At 49.0% G+C, this 23,400-nt stretch overlaps 9 non-coding genes and 1 pseudogene across 9 annotated transcripts; 3 read left to right on the top strand and 7 right to left on the bottom strand.

Moving 5' to 3' along the window:
- Positions 1-2,909: 2,909 nt before the first annotated feature.
- Positions 2,910-3,050, bottom strand: LOC138226857 (U4 spliceosomal RNA). The gene has a single exon (XR_011184730.1). It is a non-coding gene; the product is annotated as a U4 spliceosomal RNA (small nuclear RNA).
- Positions 3,051-4,717: 1,667 nt separating this feature from the next.
- LOC138226872 (U5 spliceosomal RNA) lies at positions 4,718-4,828 on the bottom strand (annotated as a pseudogene).
- A 2,331-nt stretch (positions 4,829-7,159) lies between these two features.
- Positions 7,160-7,323, bottom strand: LOC138226844 (U1 spliceosomal RNA). The gene has a single exon (XR_011184720.1). It is a non-coding gene; the product is annotated as a U1 spliceosomal RNA (small nuclear RNA).
- A 1,788-nt stretch (positions 7,324-9,111) lies between these two features.
- Positions 9,112-9,230, top strand: LOC138226873 (5S ribosomal RNA). The gene has a single exon (XR_011184745.1). It is a non-coding gene; the product is annotated as a 5S ribosomal RNA (ribosomal RNA).
- Positions 9,231-9,865: 635 nt separating this feature from the next.
- LOC138226848 (U1 spliceosomal RNA) lies at positions 9,866-10,029 on the bottom strand. The gene has a single exon (XR_011184723.1). It is a non-coding gene; the product is annotated as a U1 spliceosomal RNA (small nuclear RNA).
- Positions 10,030-11,807: 1,778 nt separating this feature from the next.
- Positions 11,808-11,926, top strand: LOC138226861 (5S ribosomal RNA). The gene has a single exon (XR_011184735.1). It is a non-coding gene; the product is annotated as a 5S ribosomal RNA (ribosomal RNA).
- Positions 11,927-15,701: 3,775 nt separating this feature from the next.
- On the bottom strand, positions 15,702-15,843 carry LOC138226862 (U4 spliceosomal RNA). Its single transcript, XR_011184736.1, has one exon. It is a non-coding gene; the product is annotated as a U4 spliceosomal RNA (small nuclear RNA).
- Positions 15,844-17,183: 1,340 nt separating this feature from the next.
- On the bottom strand, positions 17,184-17,325 carry LOC138226863 (U4 spliceosomal RNA). Its single transcript, XR_011184737.1, has one exon. It is a non-coding gene; the product is annotated as a U4 spliceosomal RNA (small nuclear RNA).
- A 230-nt stretch (positions 17,326-17,555) lies between these two features.
- LOC138226865 (U5 spliceosomal RNA) lies at positions 17,556-17,672 on the bottom strand. Its single transcript, XR_011184739.1, has one exon. It is a non-coding gene; the product is annotated as a U5 spliceosomal RNA (small nuclear RNA).
- Positions 17,673-22,933: 5,261 nt separating this feature from the next.
- On the top strand, positions 22,934-23,103 carry LOC138226851 (U1 spliceosomal RNA). The gene has a single exon (XR_011184727.1). It is a non-coding gene; the product is annotated as a U1 spliceosomal RNA (small nuclear RNA).
- Positions 23,104-23,400: the final 297 nt, after the last annotated feature.

Raw genomic sequence — 23,400 nt, forward strand, 5'->3', positions numbered from 1 at the left:
TTGTATTTGAAGCCCACAAAGTGTCCAAATGACGCACTACATGATATAAGGAAGATTATCACATGCATATCGGTATTATCTTTCTTATGAAAATGCATTCCTTTCATTACCTTTTACTTTTTAAAATGAACTCAAATTGTGTATAATGTAATAATTTAAGTAGAATAGATTCAGGTAGGAAATATAGAGTCATGATGTTTATGGCTGACATCATTTCACATGGGTGAATTTTAAGCTAAGAAATAAAAACATTTACAATGAAGATACCATTGCTTAATTTGAAATGCCTTTAAAAAATAAATACCTCCTGAGAATAATTTGCCACTCCCAGATCCTTGGTAAGGTACTGTTTGAATCCAATCAGGAGAGGAGCATCCAGGGAGTGCTTTCTATAGAGTGCAGCTTGGGCCACTCTCTTCTGGCCTGCTGATACTTTTTAACTACTCAGGGCCTGTAAGGATATAAAACACCAGTTTAAACATTTTATACCTATAAGACAAATTAGAATTTTAGTAAAAAATAGATACATCTGAAAAATAAAAAGTCTTACTGCTGATAGAGTTCTTCAGAGCTCACATCTTCCCCTTCCTTATCTGCTTCTGTTTCAGTTTCTAGAGCAGCCTCTGGCATCTCTTCCTCCTGGACAGCGGCCTCTTGCTCAGGGCCGCTGGAATGCAGGTAGATTCTTTTCAACATGCTTTTACATAATATGTTGTAACAATGATTTCAAAAAGAAACTACAGAAGCCTTACAGATTAAAAATATCTCACCTTGCCAATGTGTCTTCAGGCTTCCCATGTACAAAAAGGCCCAAGGACTCTAGCAGTCTTACAACCACTATCCTGTTTGCCTCACCAGACATGATCTCTATTCTGTGGTAATCCACGATGACCCCGTTCTTCAGGTGATTCATCATGTCCTCCCTCGCCTGTTGAGAGGCCATCCTGATCTCTTCTGCCGTGGCGTGCTTCATACACGCCCTCTTCAAGTGAGCAGGAAGCTGATCAAAAGTATTCAGGCAAATCTTGCACACCAGGGGAATCCTCGCGGGTTTCCTTTGAAAATAAATAATACCATCTGTGTATAGAAACAAGCTAAGACTGATTTATTAAATTATCCTTAAAATTCTCTCTCATAGTTTGAGCATAATGATTTTATTGCATTTATATAAGAATTGCTCATTGCTCCAAAATAAATAATGGTTTCATAAAAAAGTGAACACTTACTTGGTCTCAGTCACAGACTTTCCAATAGAAGCCATTGTGGAGTTCAGCAACTGCAGGTCCTAGAAGTGGGGAAGGAATTTTAAAAGAGAAATTGAATTACAATACAGAAGGAATGGCTGAGGGATCACTGAAATATATATATATACGAATTCCAAAGACTGAGTCCATATAGAAACAACTACCTTTCATTTTCAGTATAAGAAAAAAAAACATTATCTTCCAAAGCATCATAAAATTGTCCCTTCTTCCAGACTCTACTTCTCTCTTGTAGTAGTATAGCAGACCTTTCCAGGTGAGCAGATCACAGAGTCCGAAATGAGCTTCCTCCATCAAGCAAAGTACCTGAACATGACTCTGTCTTCATAAAAGCGCCCCTGTAATAAAGAAATTAAATCCGAAATCAAGAGGGCAGTTGCCTACTGAAATACAAGAAGTCATCAATTTTAACCTAGCAACACATTAAAGGCTGCATCTATACAAGTACGATTCTAGAAATGCTCACCAGATTACGTTTTAAGAAGGAACTGCGCCTCAGGTTCCGCTGAGATCTTAACTCGGATGGCAGGATTCAGAGTCCGGAGTGCGGACTGATGGCGCACGGAGGGTCCATATACTGTGGATCCCTCAGTGATCTTCCGCGTATTCAAACCGCCAGCGTGTGACTCCCCTGTCCCCGTGACCTCATTGCTCTGCTCTCTCCTCTGTGCAGCTGAGCCTGACTCACGGTAAAATGGAAAAAAATATGCCCTCGACGTGAGATTTACTCTGGAGCGAGCCAGTGTTGCGCATAGCTGCCTTCAAAGCAGTTAACCCAGGTTCGATTCCCGGCCAACGCAGTTGCGAATGTTTTCAAATGCTGTCATGAGCCTTGGATTGTGACTAGCAAAGCGAAGCCTTTTGAAAGAGCTAAAGCACTGCAAAACGGAATTGAAGGAGAATCTTACAGGGGATTCTGAGCAGCGTCTGCATACATGCAGTCAGATAAAGGTGCTGAAAGCTTGAGCTACTCTCAATGTCATGCTGCCCTTCCCCGGAGTAAATCTATTACATTGAAAGAATGCTTCTGGCAGGTTCAAAAAGGGACCCTTGTTAATTGGAGAAATCAATGATTTCGAATGAATTCTGTATGCGTTAAAAGACAGCTATACACAGAAAACATGCAGGACACTGCTCATGATGTTTCCCGAGCCGAAACACAGTGCGTTTTTCCAAGCCATTTGACAAAGCCCACCCACTGAAAACTGCAGCAGATCGTGTAAAGACGTTCAACTTTGTAACTACTGCACGCACAGGAAGCAGAATAAATTCCTCTTTTCAAACTGTCAAAGGTTTGCTTTGCGAACGCTGCAGGACATCGCACAATCTCTTTTGAATGGGGACAAACGATTTCTTATGGGGCGCAGTAAGTACAGACGTTTAAAATGCTCCACTCATGCCGACGATGCAGCATGAAGAAGCGCAACCTAACGTTTGACAGACCAAAGCCAGGCGCCGCTACGAGCAATATGAAATCATACTGACAGCACACGGCGTTTCGCGCTGACACAAAAGTAATCTCGACAGACGCTGTTCTCTGCATAAAGCTGAAAGAGCTAAAGAGCGTTTCTGTTGACACGTAACAAGCTCGTTTCTTTCTACCATGATATCACCGTGACCAAATCTGTCTTTAAACACCTTGCTCAGTCTCTGACGAGACTGTCAAAAATTGCTTTCGCCGATTGTATGCAAACCGGCGGAAGCGGGGTATTGGGAAAAGTTCTCAACTAGCAATAATCGCGCCTCGGCTAAACCTCACAGGCTACGATACTGCCACTGCGCAAAGCTGACGGTTGCCAGGCAACCGCGGGGATCCTATGGAAATCGTTATCGATCGTCTCATGGCATGTCGTTGCTATAACGCTTCATATTTGTCGTCTTCTTCTTCTTCTAGCTTGAGGTTTTGAAGAATTTCATGACAGACAAGGGCTCCGTTGGGATCAAAGGGCGTTGTGAGAAAACCGTTGCTTATTTTCAGCAGCAGAAATACAACCCTTTAAATACAAGATGACAGAACAATGACGAAGGGCATGCCGGGAGGAACTCATGCACTACAGAGGAAAGGGGGCGGGCACGTACAGTTCACATTCAAGCCACAAGTACTCTTCTTGGATGTTGCACAAACAAATCCTAACGTCTTGAAAGCATTGCAGCATGTTTGTGTCCCACTTCCCGTGGCTGCGGGACGACTGACACGAACGGACAAACACAATCTGTGGCGTTTAGCGTGACATAGTCTTGCAGGCATCGTGCTGTCTCACTGCAATACTATACCGCTGGAGGAAACAGTCCATCTGGCCATGAAACTCATTTAAACGTCTAGCTACAGCAACTAACAATATCATGATTTATTCAGGATGTGTGGAATCAGCACGTCCCGGAGACAGCTTCCGAAATCGTGAGCATTCTCTGGTGGTAGGGGCGTTCAAGATGGCGCTCAGGTGGGAGGTAAAGTTTAGTGGTTGGGGAGTTTTTTTGAGTTTTTCATGACCTGAATGTTAATTTTTGCTTTTTTTGACTACAGAAAAATAAGGACTTAACACTAGTTGTTAAACTTCAGTTATAATTGAAAGAAAAAAAAAACGATTTTTTTTTAGGTTTAAAAAGTCCGATATGAGTAACACTGGGAAAAGAAAAGAGAGTGCTGGGTCTTTGAAGGAGAACTCTAAGATACCTCAATCGTATATGTATAGCACTACAAAAAAATCGATGGCAACTAAAGGGAAAAGTGAAGCAGCTGCAGGGGCAGCAAGAGGGCGGAGGCGCCGCGCGCCCGGCCAACGTGTTGGACCGGTGCGCTTTACGTGCTGAAATAAACACGCGACAGCCCCGAAATGTTTCCAGAGTGCTGTGCACTGAAGACTTGCCTGGTGCTCCTCCGTGCAGATTGTTTGTCCTCCTCCAGTGCGGGACGAGCCAACACAAGGGAGCGCATTCGCCAACATCCAGGCACGCAATGCGATTTGGAAAGCAGCTCCTTTCCAAAGAGTTGCACACGAACGATCCTTCAGTCCCGCTCGGGGGGCACGGAGCCCCCGCCACACACAACTTCAAGTAGCGAGTCAGGCGCCGGGGCTTTTGCTTACGGCCTCACCACCCTGAACACGCCTGATCTCGGAAGCTAAGCAGGGTCAGGCCTGGTTAGTACTTGGATGGGAGACCAGTGGGGTCCGTTCAGCTCTGGGCTCATTGCCTGCAGCTCTCGGCTTGCGGGCCTGTCCAATCCGTGTGATAACTTGGAAAACACCTGGCCACACTGTGCCAGAAATGGCGCACTCTGGGAAGCCGCTATGCAAAGCGAGGTCCGAAGATCCCCTGCGGCCGGACACTTCCCGCCCCCAAAAGAAGAGAGCGCCAATCAGACAGGTGGAGACCGAGGACTCGCAGAGCAGGCGACCATAATAAGAGCGATTGTGAGCAGTTTTGTTTTCTCTCCTTGACCAGCCCCGCTGCAACCACCCGAAGGCAGGGAAGCACAAAAATTACATGGAACTCATTCATGCTCCTCTCCACGGAAATCTTTAGTAAAAGGCGAAAGATTCTAATAATATAAAGATCCAGTGTGTTGCACTGGCCTGGTCAGCCTGGCCTGGGGGATGGTGCACATAGCACTTTCAGTCCCTGAGGTGTTAATGGCGGAGGTGTTGGAGAGTGGTACCTGTGTGGGATGGGTGGGTGAGTAGCTGTCGGGGGTTGTAGCTTTTCCTTTGCAGCTTGTCCTATACCTTCCTCCTGTAGGCGTCCTTGCTCTCTCTTAACTTCTGTTTTAGCTCCCATCATGTATATGCATTCCTTTCATTACCTTTTAATTTTTAAAATGAACTCAAGTTGTGTATAATGTAATAATTTAAGTAGAATAGATTCTAATAATATAATGATCCAGTGTGTTGCACTACTTCACTGCTTCACTGCTCTATGCCGTCTAGAAATAAATCCTCAGACTGCTTACTGCCCTGGGCATGTACCGATAAATTACAGGAGCACATCTATATATCACTGCGTTGAAGCAGGGGACACACAATCACATCCTAAATACAGTGTTCCAGCACCATTGACCTCATCCAGAACGTATCATTTCCTGAAAGGGATTGCTGTCCGAATGCACATCTGAATCCCAAACAGAATCTCTAGTAAAATATTATAATTTGTGAAACAGGTAAATGACTGTCTCAGGGGCCCATTCTTCATTCTCAAGACACATGTATGCAGTACGTACACCATGCATTGAGCAATAGGGATTAAAGACACCACAGGTAAGGTTAGAAGTCATTCTGACTGTATTCTAAAATATTGGACTCATATTCTTATGATGGCAGACATGATGCTGCGTTTAAAACCGGGGTTAATGGACATTATATGACTGTCAATTCTGTTTTGTTTTGGAGACTATTGGCTGCCTATGTGGTACAGTGCAGCGTGAAGGAAACATTTTCCAAAACTGTGTCAGCTCAAAAGTTGTAAGAAAACCTCTCCAGCTGCTTTAACTCTCTTCATTTTTGTCATTTAATGTGACACTCGATGTTTAACTGGAGCCTCACATATGCAAACGGTTTTGCTCCAGTTCGACACCCAGTTCGACACCACTTTACAGTATCTGACAAAAGCATGGCAGACTGTGCCGGACCAGCAGATAACTTCCGCTTATTTTTACCATATTAAACATTGGAAATCCAACCACTTGCATTTGTGACACTTGATTTTGGCTCCACCTAAAACACTCTTAAGTCTTCAAACACTTTTCTCTTCTCCCGCAACACTCTTGTCTGTCGGCACTATGTGGGAGCGTTGCATGACAACCCCTCTCACCACGGAAAGGAACCTAACAGCTTTGGTAAGAGAGGAGTAAAGGACCTGGCCCGTACGGGGCTCGAACCCATGACTTTGGCGTTATTAGCACCACGCTCTAACCAACTGAGCTAACCGGCCTCATGACAGTGCTCCTCTCTGTGCTGTAAAAAATCGAACTCAGGGAATTTCTTTTGTCCTCCTTTGAATAGAAAGCCGTGTAATTCAGTGTACGGGCTTTCTCGTGCAGTTTCATGGTTCTTGTAACCCAAATCCTACACTGGCCTGAAGTGCCCCCCCATTTCACAGCATTTTTCAGCTGATTTAAAATGTACCTAAAGGAGAAGCATTATTGAAGACCATCAATTACCAAGAGCTTTTGTCAAAGGTTTTGGTGGTCATTTTGAATGACCACAGAGCGCTGTGACCTCGGTTTTACATCTCATCCAAAAGACAGCGCCCTTTTACAACACAGCATCTCCGTCACTATACTGGGGCATTGGGACCCGCACAGACCTCAGGGTGAGCGCCCCCCCGCCGGCACCATTAACACCACTTCCAGCTGGAAGCTTTGTTTTTCCCTGTAGCTCACCCTCATCCGGGTACTGACCTGGCTCACACCTGCTTAGCTTCAGTGGGTTTTCAGTTGCGAGTTGCAAGGGGATGCAAGTGATGGAGCCGCTCGCTGCAAAAGCCACTGCATTGGCCAGGAATCGAACCCGAGCCTCCCGCGTGGCAGGCGAGAATTCTACCACTGAACCACCAATGCTCAGTGCCTGAGCCTTCAAAAAAGACGCTTTTTTGGTGCTCTGTGCAAAAAGCGTCGACATCTGCTTCCAGCTGCAAAATGCCATCCGCGGACGCTGAAGAATTTATTTATTTAGACACCGCTCAGAATCCCCTGTAAGATTCTCCCTCAGTTCCGTTGTGCAGTGCTTTACCTCTTTCAAAAGGCTTCACTTTCCTAGTCACATTCCAAGGCTTATCGAACCCGGGCTCTTTCCTCCAGCGGTATAGTATTGCAGTGAGACCGTGTTGAACCGGGATCCTTCCGCAGCCACGCAGCTCGTGGTGTCCTAACCCTCCCGTATCTGATTTTGGACCAAGCACATCAGGGGAGAGCGCGAACGCAGTCCCCCACTACCAGAAATTATGCAGTCGAGATTCCCACATTTGGGGAATTCGCAGGGGTCAGCACAGCCGGAGTGCAATGGCCGAGCCTCGCCCTGGGTGAACCTCCTTCTTGATCAAGGTATCTCCCCTGCCAGGTAAGTATGAGTTAAACAGGCCCCTGCAAGCGGCCCGCACCCACAGCACAAATCGCGCAGCCTAGGCCACCTCCTCGCCCCGCACGCCACCGCCTCCTGCTGGGCCCACTCTTTCACACACTCACACGCCACACTAACACTCAAAAGTGTGGGCAAAACGAGAAAACGAGCGCGCCGTTTCCTACACATCTGCAGTCGCCGTTGCGCATTCGCAGCATGTCCCGGGATGCAATTCGGCCTCATTTGCATAACTCCAGACCGGCAGATCGCCACGCAAGCTCGCGACGTGCGCCTGCCACACACCGAACAAACCTTTTCAGCAATTTCCAAAAAACGGGCCTGCTCGCCTGCCCACAAGGCTCCGTCTCTTACCTGCTCTCCAGAGCCTGCTGCCTTCTGTGCTTTTCTCTCGGCACCGCTGCAGTGCACACAACTCCTGCAGCGGGAGGGGGGGAGAAAGTTCCCGCGCTCCGCCGCAGGGAAGGCTCGCTCCGTGCGCACACGTCCTTTCGATGCCAGTCCAACAAGTGCTCCGCATTAGCTGCGTCGGGGCTCCGGCGTGTCGCACCTCACCTCACCTCGCCCTACCCCCTCCTTGAATGTCTGCCGCTGGGCATGCCCCGCTCTCCTCCGCCTTATCTTATCGCGTGTGAGCACCGACAATGGCCACAATGCCGGGGAATGGCACCTGTAAAGTGTTAATTGGGGCACAGGAACAGCCCGTCTCGTCTCGGGGGGGCCGGCTTCAGAGACAATACAGCAAACACAGCGGGGCGGGGGAAGAAGACGACACCACACATGCGGGTACATTCAGCTCCGGCGGGAACGAGACATTTGTCGGTCTTTTCAAGTGCCGAGAGCTGAGCAATCCTTCACTTGTATCGTTTCTCCCCGGTGACTAGATCTGGCCCTGCGACTCTCGACTGGGCTCACCCCCGGGGCAGCCCAGCAGGTGTGAGCATGTCCGGCACCCGGATAGGAGATTCCACCCCGGAAAAGCTCCGGTTGCTGCTGCTCCTGCAAGAGGTGTGACTGGGACCAGTAGGGAGCGCTCACCCTGCGGGCTGTGTGGCTCTCTTACGCCCCAGCCTCCTGATGGCGACACTCTGCTGCACAAACAGAGGTCAAACCGAGGTCCCGACCCTCCTTGGACATTAGGAAACCCCAGGGCGTCTCTCAAAAAGAGACGCCGGGGGTGTCCCTCTGGTGTTAGTGCTCCCCTTTACCCATCAGTCGGGGTCTCCTCCTAATCCCCGTCTCACCTGTAACAATCAATGACGAGGCCCCCCTGTCCGTGAGATTTAGTACTCGCGCAAGAGACCGGGGGCAGAGCGCGAACGCGGTCCCCCGCCCCCCACAAAGTGCGCGCTCCGGGTTCCCTCTCGGGGCCCTGCAACACAGCGGAAGGGCAGCGAGAAGGAGCCTCTTGCTCTGACGCCGCAAGGCCACAAGAGGGCGGAGGCGCCGCGCGCCCGGCCGACGTGTTGGACCGGTGCGCTTTACGTGCTGAAATAAACACGCGAAAGCCCCGAAATGTTTCCAGAGTGCTGTGCACTGGAGGTTTTTGTCTGGTGAAGACTTGCCTGGTGCTCCTCCGTGCAGATTGTTTGTCCTCCTCCAGTGCGGGACGAGCCAACACAAGGGAGCGCATTCGCCAACATCCAGGCACGCAATGCGATTTGGAAAGCAGCTCCTTTCCAAAGAGTTGCACACGAACGATCCTTCAGTCCCGCTCGGGGGGCACGGAACCCCCGCCACACACAGCTTCAAGTAGCGAGTCAGGCGCCGGGGCTTTCGCTTACGGCCACACCACCCTGAACACGCCCGATCTCGTCTGATCTCGGAAGCTAAGCAGCGTCGGGCCTGGTTAGTACTTGGATGGGAGACTGCCTGGGAATACCAGGTGCTGTAAGCTTTTGCTCTCCCGGCCAGCAGGGGTCGCCGTTGGTGCCGTAGGCTTTGGGAGGAAAACCTGCAGGATGGAAAGGTGATCTATAGCCTCATCTCTAGAGATGTTTTGTTGCTGTGGCATGTGTGTGACCCATATTCAAAAAAAAAACCCGTCTGTAAAACGAATATCGAAGCTGCCTCTAAATCTGCAAATGAAGATGAGTCGATAAACCACTCGTTTTTCGTATAACTAGACATATATTCATTTGTTACCGATTTCATTCATTGAGCACGGATACAGTAGAGGTACAGCCATTCACTGTTTGACATGTCTGCACTGGTACAGAACCGAGCAATCAGAAAACGGGTGAAACTGTCTTTAGACTCAGCATACAGTACCGAGGCCCCCCATGACCAAATAAAGGCTAACCTCGATAATCAGCCTAAAGAACGCAGACTACAGCAAAACGACTGACTTTGAAAAGGGAATGAACGTCCGGAAGGAGTAGTGGAACTAGCTTGAGATGCTTCTCCGGACCCCTAACTAAAAGCCAGCGAGAACCAGCAGCGGCGTCCACTCCTGTCGAACCGGGATCCTTCCGCAGCCACGCAGCTCGTGGTGTCCTAACCCTCCCGTATCTGATTTTGGACCAAGCACATCAGGGGAGAGCGCGAACGCAGTCCCCCACTACCAGAAATTATGCAGTCGAGATTCCCACATTTGGGGAATTCGCAGGGGTCAGCACAGCCGGAGTGCTATGGCCGAGCCTCGCCCTGGGTGAACCTCCTTCTTGATCAAGGTATCTCCCCTGCCAGGTAAGTATGAGTTAAACAGGCCCCTGCAAGCGGCCCGCACCCACAGCACAAATCGCGCAGCCTAGGCCACCTCCTCACCCCGCACGCCACCGCCTCCTGCTGGGCCCACTCTTTCACACACTCACACGCCACACTAACACTCAAAAGTGTGGGCAAAACGAGAAAACGAGCGCGCCGTTTCCTACACATCTGCAGTCGCCGTTGCGCATTCGCAGCATGTGGATGCAATTCGGCCTCATTTGCATAACTCCAGACCGGCAGATCGCCACGCAAGTTCGCGACGTGCGCCTGCCACACACCGAACAAACCTTTTCAGCAATTTCCAAAAAACAGGCCTGCTCGCCTGCCCACAAGGCTCCGTCTCTTACCTGCTCTCCAGAGTCTGCTGCCTTCTGTGCTTTTCTCTCGGCACCGCTGCAGTGCACACAACTCCTGCAGCGGGAGGGGGGGAGAAAGTTCCCACGCTCCGCCGCAGGGAAGGCTCGCTCCGTGCGCACACGTCCTTTCGATGCCAGTCCAACAAGTGCTCCGCATTAGCTGCGTCGGGGCTCCGGCGTGTCGCACCTCACCTCACCTCGCCCTACCCCCTCCTTGAATGTCTGCCGCTGGGCATGCCCCGCTCTCCTCCGCCTTATCTTATCGCGTGTGAGCACCGACAATGGCCACAATGCCGGGGAATGGCACCTGTAAAGTGTTAATTGGGGCACAGGAACAGCCCGTCTCGTCTCGGGGGGGCCGGCTTCAGAGACAATACAGCAAACACAGCGGGGCGGGGGAAGAAGACGACACCACACATGCGGGTACATTCAGCTCCGGCGGGAACGAGACATTTGTCGGTCTTTTCAAGTGCCGAGAGCCGAGCAATCCTTCACTTGTATCGTTTCTCGCCGGTGACTAGATCTGGCCCTGCGACTCTCGACTGGGCTCACCCCCGGGGCAGCCCAGCAGGTGTGAGCCTGGCCGGCACCCGGATAGGAGATTCCACCCCGGAAAAGCTCCGGTTGCTGCTGCTCCTGCAAGAGGTGTGACTGGGACCAGTAGGGAGCGCTCACCCTGCGGGCTGTGTGGCTCTCTTACGCCCCAGCCTCCTGATGGCGACACTCTGCTGCACAAACAGAGGTCAAACCGAGGTCCCGACCCTCCTTGGACATTAGGAAACCCCAGGGCGTCTCTCAAAAAGAGACGCCGGGGGTGTCCCTCTGGTGTTAGTGCTCCCCTTTACCCATCAGTCGGGGTCTCCTCCTAATCCCCGTCTCACCTGTAACAATCAATGACGAGGCCCCCCTGTCCGTGAGATTTAGTACTCGCGCAAGAGACCGGGGGCCCGTCCGGGGCCCCCGCCCCCCACAAAGTGCGCACTCCGGGTTCCCTCTCGGGGCCCTGCAACACAGCGGAAGGGCAGCGAGAAGGAGCCTCTTGCTCTGACGCGGCAAGGCCACAAGAGGGCGGAGGCACAGCGCGCCCGGCCGACGTGTTGACCCGGTGCGCTTTACGTGCTGAAATAAACACGCGAAAGCCCCGAAATGTTTCCAGAGTGCTGTGCACTGGAGGTTTTTGTCTGGTGAAGACTTGCCTGGTGCTCCTCCGTGCAGATTGTTTGTCCTCCTCCAGTGCGGGATGAGCCAACACAAGGGAGCGCATTCGCCAACATCCAGGCACGCAATGCGATTTGGAAAGCAGCTCCTTTCCAAAGAGTTGCACACGAACGATCCTTCAGTCCCGCTCGGGGGGCACGGAACCCCCGCCACACACAGCTTCAAGTAACGAGTCAGGCGCTGGGGCTTTCGCTTACGGCCACACCACCCTGAACACGCCCGATCTCATCTGATCTCGGAAGCTAAGCAGCGTTGGGCCTGGTTAGTACTTGGATGGGAGACTGCCTGGGAATACCAGGTGCTGTAAGCTTTTGCTCTCCCGGCCAGCAGGGGTCGCCGTTGGTGCCGTAGGCTTTGGGAGGAAAACCTGCAGGATGGAAAGGTGATCTATAGCCTCATCTCTAGAGATGTTTTGTTGCTGTGGCATGTGTGTGACCCATATTAAAAAAAAAAACCCGTCTGTAAAACGAATATCGAAGCTGCCTCTAAATCTGCAAATGAAGATGAGTTGATAAACCACTCGTTTTTCGTATAACTAGACATATATTCATTTGTTACCGATTTCATTCATTGAGCACGGATACAATAGAGGTACAGCCATTCACTGTTTGACATGTCTGCACTGGTACAGAACCGAGCAATCAGAAAACGGGTGAAACTGTCTTTAGACTCAGCATACAGTAACCACTCGGCCACCTCGTCTAGGAAACTGGGCTGTCCTGACATGGGTTGGCGCACTCCAGTTGATCTTTTTCTTTTTTTTCCCTCATACTCGAGGGTCATTTTCCTGTTCCACATGCGATTTCAACATTTTCCTTGGGAGATGTCAAGCCAGCAAGCCACTGCTGTGGTTCAGTGGCCAGTGTGGAGTTCAGTGGCCCTGTTGTACACAGAAAGCACATTGAGCTCCTTGGACATGAAAAGTTCCAGATAAAAGCCATTTGTCATCCTTTCTCTTGGTGTCGATGTTGCTATTGTATGTAAAGGTGGCAACTTGCTCAGCGAGCAGGCGGAGCACACACCGAATGCAGATGTGTCTGAGTGGTGTGTCCAAGTGGCTGCAAAAGGACAGCACTCCCAGGGCGCCGTGGCTTAGTTGGTTAAGGCGCCTGTCTAGTAAACAGAAAATCCTGGGTCCGAATCCCAGCGGTGCCTTTTTTTGTTCTGTGTTCTCGAACAGAACTGGTCATTATGGACAACCGCATACGTCTAGACTTTATTAAATGCAAGTATTCATTTCCTGTCTTGAACGACTTGTTTTTCTTAAAATGGATGCAACTTGCAAAACATGAAATACAAACCTCGCTAATCAGCGCTCGCGGCTGGCAAAAAAAAAAGAAGTCAGCAATGTTTTTTTCTTTAACCTTAAGCCTGCTAATGGAGAAGAACCTAGTCGCCACATCACATACATCCGTTTCAACGATAAGAAGGTAACAACTATCCTCACTCCAGAGTAAATCTCACGTTGAGGGCATATTTTTTTCCACTTTACCATGAGTCGGGCTCAGCTGCACAGAGGCGAGAGCAGAGCAATGAGGTCAGGGGGATAGGGGAGTCACACGCTGGCGGTTTGAACACGAAGATCACTGAGGGATCCACAGTATGTGGACCCTCCGTGCGCCATCATTCCACACTCCAGACTCTGAATCCTGCCATCTGAGTTAAGATCTCGGCGGAACCTGAGGCGCAGTTCTTTCTTAAAACGTAATCTGGTGAGCATTTCTAGAATCGTAATTGTATAGATGCAGCCTTTAATATGTTGCTAGGTTAAAATTTATGACTTCTTGAACTTCAGTAGGCAACTGCCCTCTTGATTTCGGATTTAATTTCTTTATTACAGGGGCGCTTTTATGATGACAGAGTCAAGTTCAGGTACTTTGCTTGATGGAGGAAGCTCATTTCGGACTCTGTGATCTTCTCACCTGGAAAGGTCCTCTGTACTACTACAAGAGAGAAGTAGAGTCTGGAGGAAGGGACAATTTTATGATGCTTTGGAAGGTAATGTTTTTTTTTTCTTTGAAATCGAAATGAATCAGAATATCAGTGCAAAAGACAAACTCTTGGTTTGGTTTAAAGAGATATGGTTTTAAAACAGACAAAATGTAGAAAACAGGTGTTTCTCACTTTTGGAAAAGAATGGACCGGGGGTAATATTTTACTAGTTGCAGTGCTAAGCTCACTTGGTTACAGCCCTGCAGTGTCACACGAGGGCCAGTGGTGCAATGGATAATGTGTCTGACTATGGATTAGGAGTTTGGAGGTTCGACTCCTGCCTGGCGCTGGTTGTTTTTAAACACATCAGCCTACTCCCTAAGTAGTCTGTGCTACTTACTGCATTGTAATCGTACCCAGTAAGAGATTTCCTTCATGTAAATGAACTGCACCTGACAGCTTTAGAAAAACACCTGGGCTCAGTACGGTGCTGAGAGCTCAAGTTGTGTATAATGTAATAATTTAAGTAGAATAGATTCTAATAATATAATGATCCAGTGTGTTGCACTACTTCACTGCTTCACTGCTCTATGCCGTCTGGAAATAAATCCTCAGACAACTTACTGCCCTGGGCATGTACCAATAAATTACAGGAGCACATCTATATATCACTGTGTTGAAGCAGGAGACACAATCACTGCAAATACATCCTAAATACAGTGTTCCAGCACCTTTACCTCATCCAGAACGTATCATTTCTTGAAAGGAATTGCTGTCCGAATGCACATCTGAATCCCAAACAGAATCTCTAGTAAAATACGATCATTTGTGAAACAGGTAAATGTCTCAGGGGCCCATTCCTCATTCTCAAGACACATGTATGCAGTACGTACATCATGCATTGAGCAATAGGGATTAAAGACACCACAGGTAAGGTTAGAAGACATTCTGACTATATTCTAAAATATTGGAGTCATATTCTTATGATGGCAGACATGATGCTGTGTTTAAAACCGGGGTTAATGGACATTATATGACTGTCAATTCTGTTTTGTTTTGGAGACTCTTGGCTGCCTATGTGGTACAGTGCAGCGTGAAGAAAACATTTTCCAAAACTGTGTCAGCTCAAAAGTTGTAAGAAAATCTTTCCAGCTGCTTTAACTCTCTTCATTTTTGTCATTTAATTGTCTGTCGGCACTATGTAGCAGCGTTGCATGACAACCCATCTCACCACGGAAAGGAACCTAACAGCTTTTGTAAGAGAGGAGAAAAGGACCTGGCCTGTACGGGACTCGAACCCACAACCTTGGTGTTATTAGCTCTAACCAACTGAGCTAACCAGCCTCACGACAGCAATCCTCTCTGTGCTGCAAAAAATCGAACTCAGGGAATTTCTTTTGCCCTCCTTTGAATTGAAAGCCGTGTAATTCAGTGTACGGGCTTTCTCGTGCAGTTTTATGGTTCTTGTAACCCAAATCCTACACTGGCGTGAAGTGCCCCCCCATTTCACAGCATTTTTCAGCTGATTTAAAATGTACCTAAAGGAGAAGCATTATTGAAGACCATCAATTACCAAGAGCTTTTGTCAAAGGTTTTGGTGGTCATTTTTAATGACCACAGAGCGCTGTGACCTCGGTTTTATATCTCATCCAAGAGACAGCGCCCTTTTACAACACAGCGTCTCCGTCACTATGCTGGGGCATTGGGACCCACACAGACCTCAGGGTGAGCGCCCCCCCGCCGGCACCATTAACACCGCTTCCAGCTGGAAACTTTGTTTTTCCCTGTAGCTCACCCTTATCCGGGTACTGACCTGGCTCACACCTGCTTAGCTTCAGTGTGTTTTCAGTTGCGAGTTGCAAGGGGATGCAAGTGATGGAGCAGCTCGCTGCAAAAGCCACTGCTTTGGCTGGGAATTGAACCAGAGCCTCCCGCGTGGGAAGCGAGAATTTTACCACTAAACCAACAATGCTCAGTGCCCGGGCCTTCAAAAAAGACGCTTTTTTGGTGCTCTGTTAAAAAAGCGTCGACATTACCTCTTTCAAAAGGCTTCACTTTCCTAGTCACATTCCAAGGCTCATTGAACCCGGGCTGTTTCCTCCAGCGGTATAGTATTGCAGTTAGACAGCACGATGCCTGCAAGACTATGTCACGCACTGACGAGACTGTCAAAAATTGCTTTCGACGATTGTATTGCAAACCGGCGGAAGCGGGGTATTGGGAAAAGTTTTCAACTAGCAATAATCGCGCCTCGGCTAAACCTCACAGGCTACGATACTGCCACTGCGCAAAGCTGACGGTTGCCAGGCAACCGCGGGGATCCTATGGAAATCGTTATCAATCGTCTCATGGCATGTTGTTGCTATAACGCTTCATATTTGTCGTCTTCTTCTTCTTCTAGCTTGAGGTTTTGAAGAATTTCATGACAGACAAGGGCTCCGTCGGGAACAAAGGGCGTTGTGAGAAAACCGTTGCTTATTTTCAGCAGCAGAAATACAACCCTTTAAATACAAGATGACAGAACAATGACGAAGGGCATGCCGGGAGGAACTCATGCACTACAGAGGAAAGGGGGCGGGAACGTACAGTTCACATTCAAGCCACAAGTACTCTTCTCGGATGTTGCATAAACAAATCCTAACGTCCTGAAAGCATTGCAGCATGTTTGTGTCCCACTTCCCGTGGCTGCAGGACGACTGACACGAACGGACAAACACAATTTGTGGCGTTTAGCGTGACATAGTCTTGCAGGCATCGTGCTGTCTCACTGCAATACTATACCGCTGGAGGAAACAGCCCGGGTTCGATGAGCCTTGGAATGTGACTAGGAAAGTGAAGCCTTTTGAAAGAGGTAAAGCACTGCACAACGGAAGTGAGGGAGAATCTTACAGGGGATTCTGAGCGGTGTCTGCATACACGCAGCCCGATACGGGTGCTGAAAGCTTGAGCTACTCTCAATGTCATGCTGCCTTTCCTCGGAGTAAATCTGTTACATTGAAAGAATGCTTCTCGCAGGTTCAAAAAGGGAGGTCCCTTGTTAATTGGAGAAATCAATGATTTCGAATGAATTCTGTATGCGTTAAAAGACAGCTATACACAGAAAACATGCAGGACACTGCTCATGATGTTTCCCGAGCCGAAACACAGTGCGTTTTTCCAAGCCATCTGACAAAGCCCGCCCACTGAAAACTGCAGCAGATCGTGTAAAGACGTTCAACTTTGTAACTACTGCACGCACAGGAAGCAGAATAAATTCCTCTTTTCAAACTGTCAAAGGTTTGCTTTGCGAACGCTGCAGGACATCGCACAATCTCTTTTGAACGGGGACAAACGATTTCTTATGGGGCGCAGTAAGACAAGTACAGACAATTAAAAAGCTCCACTCATGCCGACGATGCAGCATGAAGAAGCGCAACCTAACGTTTGACAGACAAAAGCCGGGCGCCCTACGAGCAATATGAAATCAAACTGACAGCACATGGCGTTTCGCGCTGACTCAAAAGTGATCTCGACAGACGCTGTTCTCTGCATAACGCTGAAAGAGCTAAAGAGCGTTTCTGTTGAGACGTAAGAAGCTTGTTTCTTTCTACCATGATGTTACCATGACAAAATCTGTCTTTAAACACCTTGCTCAGTCTCTGACGAGACTGTCGAAAATTGTTTTCGCCGATTGTATTGCAAACAGGCGGAAGCGGGGTATTGGGAAAAGTTTTCAACTAGCAATAATCGCGCCTCGGCTATACCTCACAGGCTACGATACTGCCACTGCGCAAAGCTGACGGTTGCCAGGCAACCGCGGGGATCCTATGGAAATCGTTATCAATCGTCTCATGGCATGTCGTTGCTGTAACGCTTCATATTTGCGGCCGGACACTTCCCGCCCCCCAAAGAAAAGAGCGCCAATCAGACAGGCGGAGACCGAGGACTCACAGAGCAGACGGCCACAGTCGCCATAATAAGAGCGATTGTGAGCGATTTTGTTTTCTCTCTTTGACCAGCCCAGCTGCGCCCCACCCGAAGGCAGGGAAGCACAAAAATTGTATGGAACTCATTCATGCTCCTCTCCATGGAAATCTTTAGTAAAAGGCAAAAGATTTGTACGAGATGAAGAGAAACCAGAGTGCGTGGCAGCACAGCTGCAGGAGCCCAGGCCGCCTTCAAAGCCTCTGCCCTGCCGGTCGTGGTTGGCAATGCACCTGGCCTTACAAACGAGCCAGTGGGGCCCGTTCAGCTCCGGGCTCATCGCCTGCGGCTCTCGGCTTACCTGGCAGGGGAGATACCTTGATCAGCCTGTAGTTAGAGTAGTTGGATTGTTTTCTTGTTTTGTGGAAGCAGTGTTTGTTTTGCAGTTTGAGATGGCAACCTTTGGATCCCGCAAGAATGCTGTACGTTTTGAGCTTTTGGATGACCTCTTCATGGATCGTATGCAGTTCAGCAGAAAAGTGTTACAGAAGGAACTTGGCTTTGAACCTCGGCACTTGGATTTCATTTTCGCTCTCCCAGGTCAGAAAGCATTTGAGGTTGTTTTTGCTACCTATTCTCTGTTTGAACAATGTGTGGATGTGTTTGAGGCAAAAAAAGGGAAAGTTCCTGCCCTTGAGAAGATCAACTTGCAGCCTCTGACACAGAGAGAGAGGAAAACGGTGCATGTTGTTATGTTCTCGGAACTGGCAAAGACGGAGGACATTCACACCTGGCTTAAGCAGTACTGCACCGTCCACCATGGAACTGAGGTTAGAGATGTTGACGGTATAAAAACAGGAGCAAGGAAATTCGAGGTTCGCTTGCTACCGGACAATGTAAATGGAGGCTTAAGGCACCTGCCCTCTACAATCCGGCTGGGCGCCTGCAATGGCTATGTTTTTTATGTGGGACAACCAAAGGTGTGTCGGCGCTGTGGTGCTGTGGGACACCTGGCATCGTCCTGCACTGTGAAATGCTGCAAGACCTGTGGCAAACAGGGACATTTAGCCTCTGACTGTTCAATGCTGCCAAAGTGCAATTTATGTGGTTCGGAAGGACACGTTTTTAAGAACTGCCCTCACGCCTACGCCAATAAACTCAAAATGAGAAAGGATGAGGCAGTGCTTGTTTCAGCCAAACCAGCCCGAAAAGCCAAAGCAAACAACAAGTCAAACAAAGAACCCTTGTTGGACAAAGACTCTCAGCCTCCAGCCAGGATCAGTCCTGCTGTGGCTCCGGGGCCGGTGGAAGAGAAATCCACTACGCTCCCACAACCGCAGACTGCACCAGACAAGCACGAGGGTTTGAAAACCCCCGAGAACAGCGAGGACCCCTCCCCCACTCCTGCTCCTCAGAACGAGGGCCAGTGTGGGGCCCCCCGGTGGAGCGGGTCCAGCGAGGATACCCAGGATTCAGAGGAGCTGCTTTTCTCAGACTCTGCAAGTGCTACAGATGCCCTCCTCTCCTCCATCCAGTCCATCACGGAGGATCTGCAGCAGCTGGTGGGTGAGGGGGAAGAGGAGACTGGTGCATCGGCTGCACCCCTTTCCCCTCAGTGCTCCCAGGAGCTGGACTTGAGGAAAAGGAAAAATGACTCTGTTTTCTCCCCGAGCGAGGAGGAAGGAGAGCATGGCGATGGGGACAGCTGGAACCCCTCCACCCCTCCCTCTACCCCCTTCCTTGAAATGGACTCCGTGAATGCTTTTACTGCTGCCACCCTGATGAAGGCTCATTCAGAGGATGGCTGGCAGGAAATTGGTAAGAAGAAAAAGAAAAAGAAGAAGGTAACAGGTGAGACCGAAGAGAAATGTGTTTTGTAAAGACTGGTTCCACTTTCTTATGTAATATGGATCTAAACATAATATCTCTTAACACCAGAGGTATCAATGACAGAGTTAAATGCCAGTCTGTCTTTGATTACCTCCAGCAGAGAGAGGGAGATGTGTTGATGTTGCAGGAGTGTGCTTTAGCCTATCAAGAGAGGTATAAAACCTTTGAAGATAGGTGGGATAAAGGGCCTTCTGTTTGGTCAGGGGACAATAACAACAGAGCCTCTGGCGTGGCCATTCTTTTCAAAGGATGGGCTTTCAAATTGAAAAGTATTCAGAGGGTCATAGATGGCAGGTTGCTTTGTGTGGATGTGGAATGGGGGACCGTTAACCTGCGGCTAATCAATGTGTATTGTCCTACTGACGTGGGAGGAAGGGTGGAGCTACTCAAGGCACTCTCCCCCCTATTGTTATGTAGCACAGACGTGATAGTGGGAAGGGATTTTAATTGTATCTTAGAGCACACAGACAGGCAGTCTAGCTCGCCGATAAAATTGGATTCCAGCTCACTGGCCCTGCAAAACTTAGTTCAAGACTTTAAACTCTCAGACACATATAGATGTATATATCCCACAACAGCAGGATACATGGTCAGGGAGGAATAGCAGCTCCAGAATTGACTATTGCTTTGTCTCAGAGAGAGTGAAAGTTGTTGGGGTCACTCTTCAGCCTGTCTTCTTCTCAGATCATCAGGCTTTAGGGTGTAGAGTGGAACTCCAGGGCGGGACTGTCTTTGGCCCAGGCCTCTGGAAACTCAACACAAAGCTGCTAGAGAACGAGGGGGTAGTATCCCGCTACAAGGAGAAACTATCACAGTGGCTGTCCTTGCAGTGTCTGTACGGGTCAGTAGGAGAGTGGTGGGAGGAGGTGAAGGTGAGGACAAAGGCCTTTTTCATGGCTGAGGGAAGGAAGGCTGCTGCCAGACGGAGAGGAGTGCTAGCCAGGAAACAGAGGCAGCTGCAGCGTCTCTACACGATGCTGCACAGTGGCTTCGATGTGCTCGAGGATATCACCCTTTTAAAAAAGGACATCGGGAGCATAGCCGAAGAAAGTAGTCGAGGAGTGCTGTTAAGAAGCAGAGTGCAGTTCTTGGAAGAAAATGAAAAGTGTACTCGCTTCTTTTTCAGGAAAGTGGTGGGCTCCAAGTCTGTCATGGAAAGTGTAGTTGATGAGGAGGGACGAGAGAGAACAGAGCCGAGTGCTATCCTCTCCTGCACCGAGGCCTTCTACTCAAGACTGTACAGCTCTACAGAGGTAAAGGATAAAGAAATTCTTTTTTTTACCTCAAAGCTAGCAAACGTTTTGAGTGAAGAAGATAGGGAAGTACTTGAGAGGGATTTGACAGTAGAAGAGCTGAGACAGGCTATGGAGAGCTTACAGAAGGGGAAAACTCCGGGTGCTGACGGGCTCCCTAAAGAATTTTACTGCACCTTTTGGGATCTGCTTCAGGATCCGCTACTGCTCCTATTCGAGGAAAGCTATAAGACAGAATTGCTGCCTGACTCCTTAAGAGAAGGCACTATCTCTCTCCTGTTTAAGAAAGGAGCAAAGAATGACATAAAGAACTGGAGACCCCTCAGCCTGTTAGGCGTGGACACTAAGATCCTGTCCAAAGCCCTTTTCCTGCGCCTACAAAATGTAGTGGCCTCACTGGTAGGGAAAGAACAGACTTGTGGGATAGCAGGATGCCTGATGAGCGACAACCTGGCCTTGTTGAGGGATGTCTGTCTGTACTCAGAGGATCGCTCCCTCCCTCTGTGCATTTTAGGTGTAGACCTAGAAAAGGCCTTTGACCGCCTAAACCGGCAGTACTTAACATCGGTACTTGAGCACATGAAGTTTGGCCCCATCATGAGAAAGTGGATTAACCTGCTGTACACAGGTAGCAACAGCAGAGTAATGGTTAATGGCAATAGATCACGCCCCTTTGAAGTCTGTTCAGGGGTGAGGCAGGGCTGCCCATTATCCCCCTTGTTATTCGTTTTGGCTATGGAGCCCTTAGCCTGTGCCTTGCGCCAGGATCAGGCCATTAATGGGATACCAGTGCCTGGAAGTGGGGGAGGAGAGGTAAAGACATCTCTATACATGGATGACTTCACCCTGCTCCTCTCTGACAATGCCTTAATTAGCAGAGCTCTGCAGTGTTGTGAGCGTTTCTCTTTGGCTTCCTCCGCAAAAATTAACAAATCTAAGAGTGAGATTTTTTATCAGAACTGGAGGGAGCCAAAAGAAGGACATGATCTCAGGCTGCAAGAGAAGAGAATTAAGGTCCTGGGGGTGTATTTTGGAGAAGAGATGGGAACAGTAAATTGGCAGAACAAATTGCCAATCTTAAACAAAAAACTGATGCAATGGAAGGACCGAGACCTCACCATGACAGGGAAGGTGCTGGTCATCAAAGCCGAGCTCTTGCCTGTCTTGAAGTTTCTGGCTTCTACCTTCCCAATCCCACACCGTGTTGCGGCGGTGCTGAGGAGATTGATGTTTCAATTTCTATGGGGTGGGAAGCAGGAAAGACTCAGAAGGGAAATAATGTACAGGCCGCTACCCTCAGGGGGGAAGTCTGTCCCAGATATTGCTACGAAGCTGCTGTGCATTTTCCTGGCCTCTGTGCTGAGAGGCTTTGCAACAGCACCTGCAGCGCGTACCTGGACTTATTTTTCCAGGCTCTGGGTAGGTAAGGAGGTGTTCAGAGCGTGGGGTGTCAGACCCAAGCTGGACGTCCCACTCTCTGACACATGCCCTGCAATTTATGGGACAGTTAAAAGTTTTCTAAGATCTCACCCAATTGGCCATATTCCCCTCCGAGATGTCCAGTTCAAAAACTGGAAGATTTCATTGCACCCCAGAACAACAGGCAGACCCCTGTGGGCATTTTAACATCAGCCCAAACAAGGAAGGTGTGGAAACACACATCCTCTAAGTTTCTGTGCAACATTCACAGAGATTTTGCCTGGAGTGTCGTCCACCAGTTCATACCGGTACGAACTTTCTTGTTCCGTAGGGGCCTCACCCCCATACCTCGCTGCGTTAGGGTGGGCTGCGGCGAGGAGGAGACTGTGACCCATCTCCTGTGGTCCTGCTTTTTTGCTAAGGCCTTCTGGGCACAGTTTGAAGATTGGTTGCAGGCTCTCTCGCCCCAATTTACCCTGACCGCTGCTTTCGTCATATACGGCATCTCTCCTGTCAAACTTCCTCCTGACATGTTTGACAGGATCTGGGCCGTGGTGAACAGTGGGAAAGACGCCCTGTGGAGAGTGAGGAACATGGGGCTGTTCAAAGGCATAGAGGTCCCATTCAAGGCAGCAGGTAGCCTGGCCCTGTTCATCACCTGAGAGAACTATTACCTCAGAGATCTGTGGAGAGAAGGGAGGGAGGAAGCAGAAAATCTGTGGGAAATAGAGAGCATAGGTCAATATCTCAAGAAACTTTGAAAAACATTATCATGTTTAAGTAAAGAATGTGATTTGCACCAGAAAAAAAGAAAATTGTTGCTATGTAACTGTTACCGTGTCAAAATGTAATGAGATGTGATCATATATACTGTTTTAAGTATGTATATTAATGTAAAGCTTTCTGATTTGTGATGTCCTGTATTTTTTTGTGAAAAGAAAATCAAGTTCTTAAAAATCGAAATCGGTTCACCCAGGGCGAGGCTCGGCCATTGCACTCCGGCTGTGCTGACCCCTGCGAATTCCCCAAATGTGGGAATCTCGACTGCATAATTTCTGGTAGTGGGGGACTGCGTTCGCGCTCTCCCCTGATGTGCTTGGTCCAAAATCAGATACGGGAGGGTTAGGACACCACGAACTGCGTGGCTGCGGAAGGATCCCGGTTCGAAAGGAGTCGACGCCGCTGCTGGTTCTCGGTGGCTTTTAGTTAGGGGTCCGGAAAAACATCTCAAGCTAGTTCCACTACTCCTTCCGGAGGTTCATTCCCTTTTCAAAGTCAGTCGTTTTGCTGTAGTCTGCGTTCTTTAGGCTGATTATCGAGGTTAGCCTTTATTTGGTCATGGGGGGCCTCGGTACTGTATGCTGAGTCTAAAGACAGTTTCACCCGT

This window comes from Lepisosteus oculatus, unplaced genomic scaffold, assembly GCF_040954835.1.
Source record: "Lepisosteus oculatus isolate fLepOcu1 unplaced genomic scaffold, fLepOcu1.hap2 HAP2_SCAFFOLD_181, whole genome shotgun sequence".
Classification (NCBI taxonomy): Eukaryota; Metazoa; Chordata; class Actinopteri; order Semionotiformes; family Lepisosteidae; genus Lepisosteus; species Lepisosteus oculatus.